A 6,000-nucleotide genomic window follows, 5' to 3' on the forward strand; every position below is an offset into this window, starting at 1 on the left:
GGATCCCACATAGGGATGGCCGGTTCGCTCACTGGGTGAGCGTGGTGTTGACAACACCAAGTCAAGGGTTAAGATCCCCTTACCGGTCATCTTTCAAAAAAAAAAAAATTAATAAAAGTTCTTTTTACTGAAGTAGAAAGCCAAAATACCTAAATTATGATATAGATTTAAAACTTTCATTTTAAATTGGTCCGCAGTTAGTTTCCAATCATTCTCAGCTAATTATCTGACTTCTAGGCTGGGAGTGTCACACAGCCACTGAAGTTTGTGAGTTTTCTGAGTGCATTTGGGTAATTCGACTTCCCTGACACTACCCTGCTCCAAACTCATTTGTCCACATGCCACAACACCCCTTCCACACTAATTTTTACCCCCTGTGGTTTTTCCTGGAATTTACCTGATTTATAAAGCGTAATTGTAGCACTCGAAACAAATGGCAACTATACAGAGAAGTTAAATAACTTGCCCAAGGTCACACAGTTTATAAGGGATGAAGATGAGATTCAAACTCCAAGTCTGGCTCTGGAGGGTGGTGATCACTTGAGAAGCAGAAAGCAGCAATGCTCAGAAAATGCCTGCCTTTTGTGTTCCTGGGTGTGTGTGTGTTTCAGCTCCCCCCCCCCCCCCCCCCCCCCCCCCGTGCCTCTGGGAAAGCTTAAGGAACAAGTTACACAAACAGACATCCTTTCTCGCTGCTGTGCTTGGCCCTCTGAGGCAGCTCAGCTCTTCAGCCTCCCAAGATGTTTTTCCCCTTTTTGACTTAAGCTCCACCCTCCTTCCCCCTGAATTTCAATGCCTGCCTCATGTGCGTTACCTTATTTGGTTCTCAGACCTACTGAGGAGGTCTGGAAAAGGATCAATAAAGGGATTACTTGTGCAGCTGGGGGATGAGGAATCTTTGTTTCAGTGAACCTAGCTCCCGCTCTGGAAACCACGGACACAGTTTGGCCTCAAAAGCAACTATGAGAAGCAACTGAAGAGGGCAGAGTGGCGATGTCAAATGTTGCAGTTTTTAGTGTGTGCTTAATTCTGTGTTTTGAAAGATATGTGGTTTTTTTTTTTTAGTCCTTTATTTGAGACGGCCGTAACGTGCTCAGCCAGTGAGCGCTGTGAGCGCACCGGTCATCCCTATATAGGATCCGAACCCGCGGCGGGAGCGCTGCTGCACTCCCAGCGCCGCACTCTCCCGAGTGAGCCACGGGCTCGGCCGGAAAGATATTTGTTTTTAATCAGCAGCAACGTGGTTGTCTTTCTTTTTTTCCTTCTTTCCTGAGTTCCTAGAGTTTACACACCAGTCTCTAGTTTGTAGCCAAGGAAATTCAGGACCAGAAAGTGATAGCTGTCATAATTAAAATTTAGCATATGCTTATATGTAGCATTTACAACTTTTAAAATCTGATTCAGAGTCTCTCTCTCTCTCTCTCATTTAATCTTTGAAACTCTCTGAGGTAACTGTTCTTATTATCTCCATTTTACATATGAAATGACTGAGGCACAAGAGGGTAAGTCATTTACCCAAGGTCACAGAGCTCAGAACTATCAGAGTCAGGTTTGACCCCTGCAGTCAATACCTAACCCCAGGTGCGCAGTGCCTCTGAGGCCCAGCAGATATCTGGAGTCCCTATCTTACTCAGCCTATGGCATTTCAGCCTGTTGATTCCATTCCTCTTGCACCTCTGTCCTCTTACTCCCAGTTTTCCTTCTCTCTGGCCCCTCTTTCTCAGTGCCCCTCAGAGGGCTTCCTCCTCCACTGCCTGCTAATGCAGCAGCCCTTGGGGTTCCCTCCTGGGCTTCTTTCTCTCCCTGTAGGCCTCTCTCCTTGAGGTACCTCGCCTGCTTTCAGGACCTCAGCTCTTCGCTTCATCTTTGGCGAGGTGCTTTGCGCTGTGCCTCAGCCATGCATCCAAACTCACATGCTTCTTTCTTATGTCCCCAAAGTGTTTCAGGCCCTCAATTTACCATCTTTCCACTCCATGCCCCACATCAGAGTCCCACTGCCTCCGGCCACTCTCAGCTGACCATGAGCCTCATGGCTGAGTACCCTTGCATTCTGTCCCCTCTGCCTGGAGTGCCCTAGCCTAAGTTTTTCAAACTTTTGACCCCAACAGTAAGAAATACATATGACATCACAACCCAGTATCTAAAAGTAACAGCCTCAAGGGTAGGCAGAGTCTAGGCTGTCTCAATGGTCTCAGACAGTGGCTGGCAACACTGTGCTCAAGTTAGAATATGGTTGCCAGGTCGCTCTAGTTAGAATTCCAATCCAGTTGTGTCCACGCCCAGAGGAGTTATTCAAAATATTTAACCACCATTCAGCCTGGACTCTAATCAAAACAGTCATAGGAGGGTGGCAAGAGAAGAGACAGGGTGCTGGGGTGGGTGGAAGACAGGCACTGGGGTGGGGTGGGGTGGGGGTGGGGTCACCCAGCAGCAGCTATCGACCAACAGACACAGAAGTATTTGAATATTTATTTATTTATTTTTTTTTTTTAAAGATGACCGGTAAGGGGATCTTAACCCTTGGCTTGGTGTTGTCAGCACCATGCTCAGCCAGTGAGTGAACTGGCCATCCCTATATAGGGATCCAAACCCGTGGCCTTGGTGTTACAAGCACCTCACTCTCCCGAGTGAGCCACGGGCCGGCCCTAGTATTTGAATATTTTTAACAACTGATACCTCTGTGCCAGAGCCTTCCAGCTGAACATAACCCTTAGCTTCCAAGTCCCTCTCTGACTCCACCATCTAGTTCCCCTTACAGCTTCCTGGGTTTTCTGCCACTTGCTAATTTCTATCTCTATCCTTGCTTAGAAGAGAGCCCAGGAGGTCACCCCTAACTAATTCTAATTTCTAAAAGAAAAGCAGTCAGCAGTCAATGCAGAGCGCTTTCATGGTAAAGGCCTGTTGGGCTGCAGTATTCAGGTTTTGACTTGTACCAGCCTGTGACACACAGTACGGTAATGACATTGCCGAGAGTGAGGGAGTTAGTCGCAGGGAGATGAGATGTTTCTTACTGTACTCTGACCACATTACCAGGAAGCAGGCATCCAGTGACAGGCGTTCTGTAATAAAGCTTCAAAGTACGTTGGCAACCGCGACCTTTTATTTTAGAAGCAAATCCTTACCAGGATTCTTCGTTTTTGGCTGGGATTGAGACACTGAGCAACTTCCTTAAGCTCTTGAGTCTCACTGCCATATCTTTCATACTGCAAAATGGGAAAACAAGAAAGACCTATCTGAATTCATTCATTCATTCATTCATTCATTTTAAAAAGATGACTGGTAAGGGGATCTCAACCCTTGGCTTGGTGTTGTCAGCACCACGCTCAGCCAGTGAGCCAACTGGCCATCCCTAATATAGAAACCCGTGGCCTTGGTGTTATCAGCACCGCACTCTCCCGAGTGAGCCACAGGCCGGCCCAAGACCTATCTGAATTTAAAAAGTGTGTGAGAATTAAAACAACTCTTTGAAAAGTAAAATAAAATAAAGCAACTCTTTGTTTTGAAAATGGCAATTAAAGGGAAAGAATTAAACATTTAACCTTCCTTTCTGGTGAGAACTATATTTAGGGTAACTACCTAGTCTCAGTTATGAAAGAAAGCTCCATTTTATCCAATAATGCCAGATAATCAATGCAGCAATAATGTTAGAAATATAAAACAGCATTTTGCAAGCTCTAATGAAATTGATTCAAACAACGATTGTCAACTAGTATTAAAATCATTAGGTGACCTACCTATCAGAATGGCTAAAATTAGAAAGCCTGATCATACTAAATGTTGGTGAGGATATGGAGGAATTGGAACCCTCATACATTGCTGGTGGGAATGTAAAATGGTACAGCCACTTTAAAAATTAGTTTGGCAATTTCTCAAAAAGTTAAACATACACCTACTTTATGATCCAGCCATTCCATTCCTTGGTATTTACCCAAGAGAAATTAAAGCATATAAAGTATATATAACATAAAGGCTTGTACGTGAATGTTCATAGTAGCTTTCTTTGTAATAGCCAAAAACTGGAATCAACCTGAATGTCATTTAATAGATGAATGGATAATATGGTATATTCATATAATGGAATACTAATTAGCAATAAAAAGGAACAAACTACTGATATATGTAACAACATGGATGAATCTTCAAATAAAATAATTATGCTGAGTGAAAGAAGCCAGACAGTAAAAGTGCATGATTCTATTTATATAAAACTGTAGAAATGCAAATTAATCTATAGTGACAGGAAGCAGATCAGTGGTTGCTTGGGGATTACTAAGGGACATGAGAAAACTATTGGGAGTGGTACCACACACACACACACACGCGCGCGCGCGCGCGCGCGCGCGCGCGCGCCCAAGGATACTTCAAAAAGTTCATGGAAAAATTGAATTAAAAGATAATATAAATCTTTCCATAAACTTTTTGAAGACCGCTTGTATATATAAATACACAAACACACACATATATGTCAAAACTTACCAAATTGTACCTGTGAAGTCTTTCTGATGTGTCAACTTGACTAGGCTACAGTCCCCAGTTATTCAACCAAACACTAATCTAGGTGTTGCTGTGAATGTCTTTTGTAGATATAAAGCATGTAATCAGTTGACTTTAAATAAGGAAGATTATCCAATCTGGTGGGCCTGATTCAATGAAATGAAAGGCATTAAAAACAGAGCTGAGGCTTCCCTGAAAAAGAAATTGTGCCCGTAGAAAGCACCTTTAGTCCATGCTGGAAAGTTCTAGCCTGCCCTTCTTGATGGCCTGCCCTATGGATTTCAGATTTGCCTAGCCAGCTCTACAATCACTTAAGCCAATTTCTTTTAATAAATCTCTTAACATATCGGGGTACTTCAAAAAGTTCATGGAGATTCATATTATTTTTCCATTCTATTTTTCTACAAACTTTTCAAAGTGCCCTCATATATCTCTTGCTGGTTCTGTTTGTCTGGTTGAACCCTGACTGATACAGATTTTGGTACCTGGAAGTGGGGTGCTGCTGTAACAAATATCTAAAAATGTAGAAGTGGCTTTGGAATTGGGCAATGGGCAGAGGCTGGAAGAATTTTTAGGGGCATGATAGAAAAAGCCTAGTTTACCTTGAATAGACTGTTAGTTGAAATATGGATGTTAAAGACTGCCTGTGAGGACTCAGAAGGAAGTGAGGAGCGTGGTAGAGAAAATATCTATTGTTTTAGAGAATACCTAAATCACTAAAACCAGATTATTAGTAGAAATATGGATTTTTTTTTTTGCAGCTGGCTTACATGGAGGTCAAACCCTTGACCTTGGTGTTACAACAGAAATATGGATATTAAAGCTGCAGCTGGTGAGGGCTCACAATGAAATGAAAAAAATAAAGATGAGACTTTTCCCTGGAAAGATAAGTAGAGGAGCTTCTCGTCTACAAGGGTGAATCTCCATGACACGCACAGGAGACAAGGCCCTGGAAGACTCTATACCAGCAGATACATCGACAGCTTGAATTGAAAGGGAAAGACAGAAGATGAAATGAAAAAAGTTTGTGAGACCCCAAAAATTCTATATGCAGGAAGCAGGCTGATAAAGCTACTCAGCTGAAAATATACGCACTCAGGCCGAGCCTGTGGCGCACTCGGGAGAGTGTGACGCTGGGAGTGCAGCAGCGCTCCCGCTGCAGGTTCGGATCCTATATAGGGACTGCCGGTGCGCTCACAGCGCTCACTGGCTGAGCGCGGTGCAGCCCGTCTCAAAAAAGGACAAAAAAAAAAAAAAGAAAGAAAATATACGCACCTTTCAAGAAAAAAGGATGACACATGGGGTAATTTGGGGAAATTTGAATACAGTATGGATGTCTGATAAAATGAAAGTTTACAAGAGCGAAAAGGAAGAGATGTTAACTGAAAAAAAAAGGTTACAAAATAGTATAAAGCATATAATTTTTTTATTTTGGTTAATTTGTTATTTTATGTACTTTTTATGACATATTTTTGAAATCTTCTCATTGTCCAAATTCCTTCAAAC

Source organism: Galeopterus variegatus, unplaced genomic scaffold (genome assembly GCF_000696425.1).
Source record: "Galeopterus variegatus unplaced genomic scaffold, G_variegatus-3.0.2 Scaffold151, whole genome shotgun sequence".
NCBI classification, from domain to species: Eukaryota; Metazoa; Chordata; class Mammalia; order Dermoptera; family Cynocephalidae; genus Galeopterus; species Galeopterus variegatus.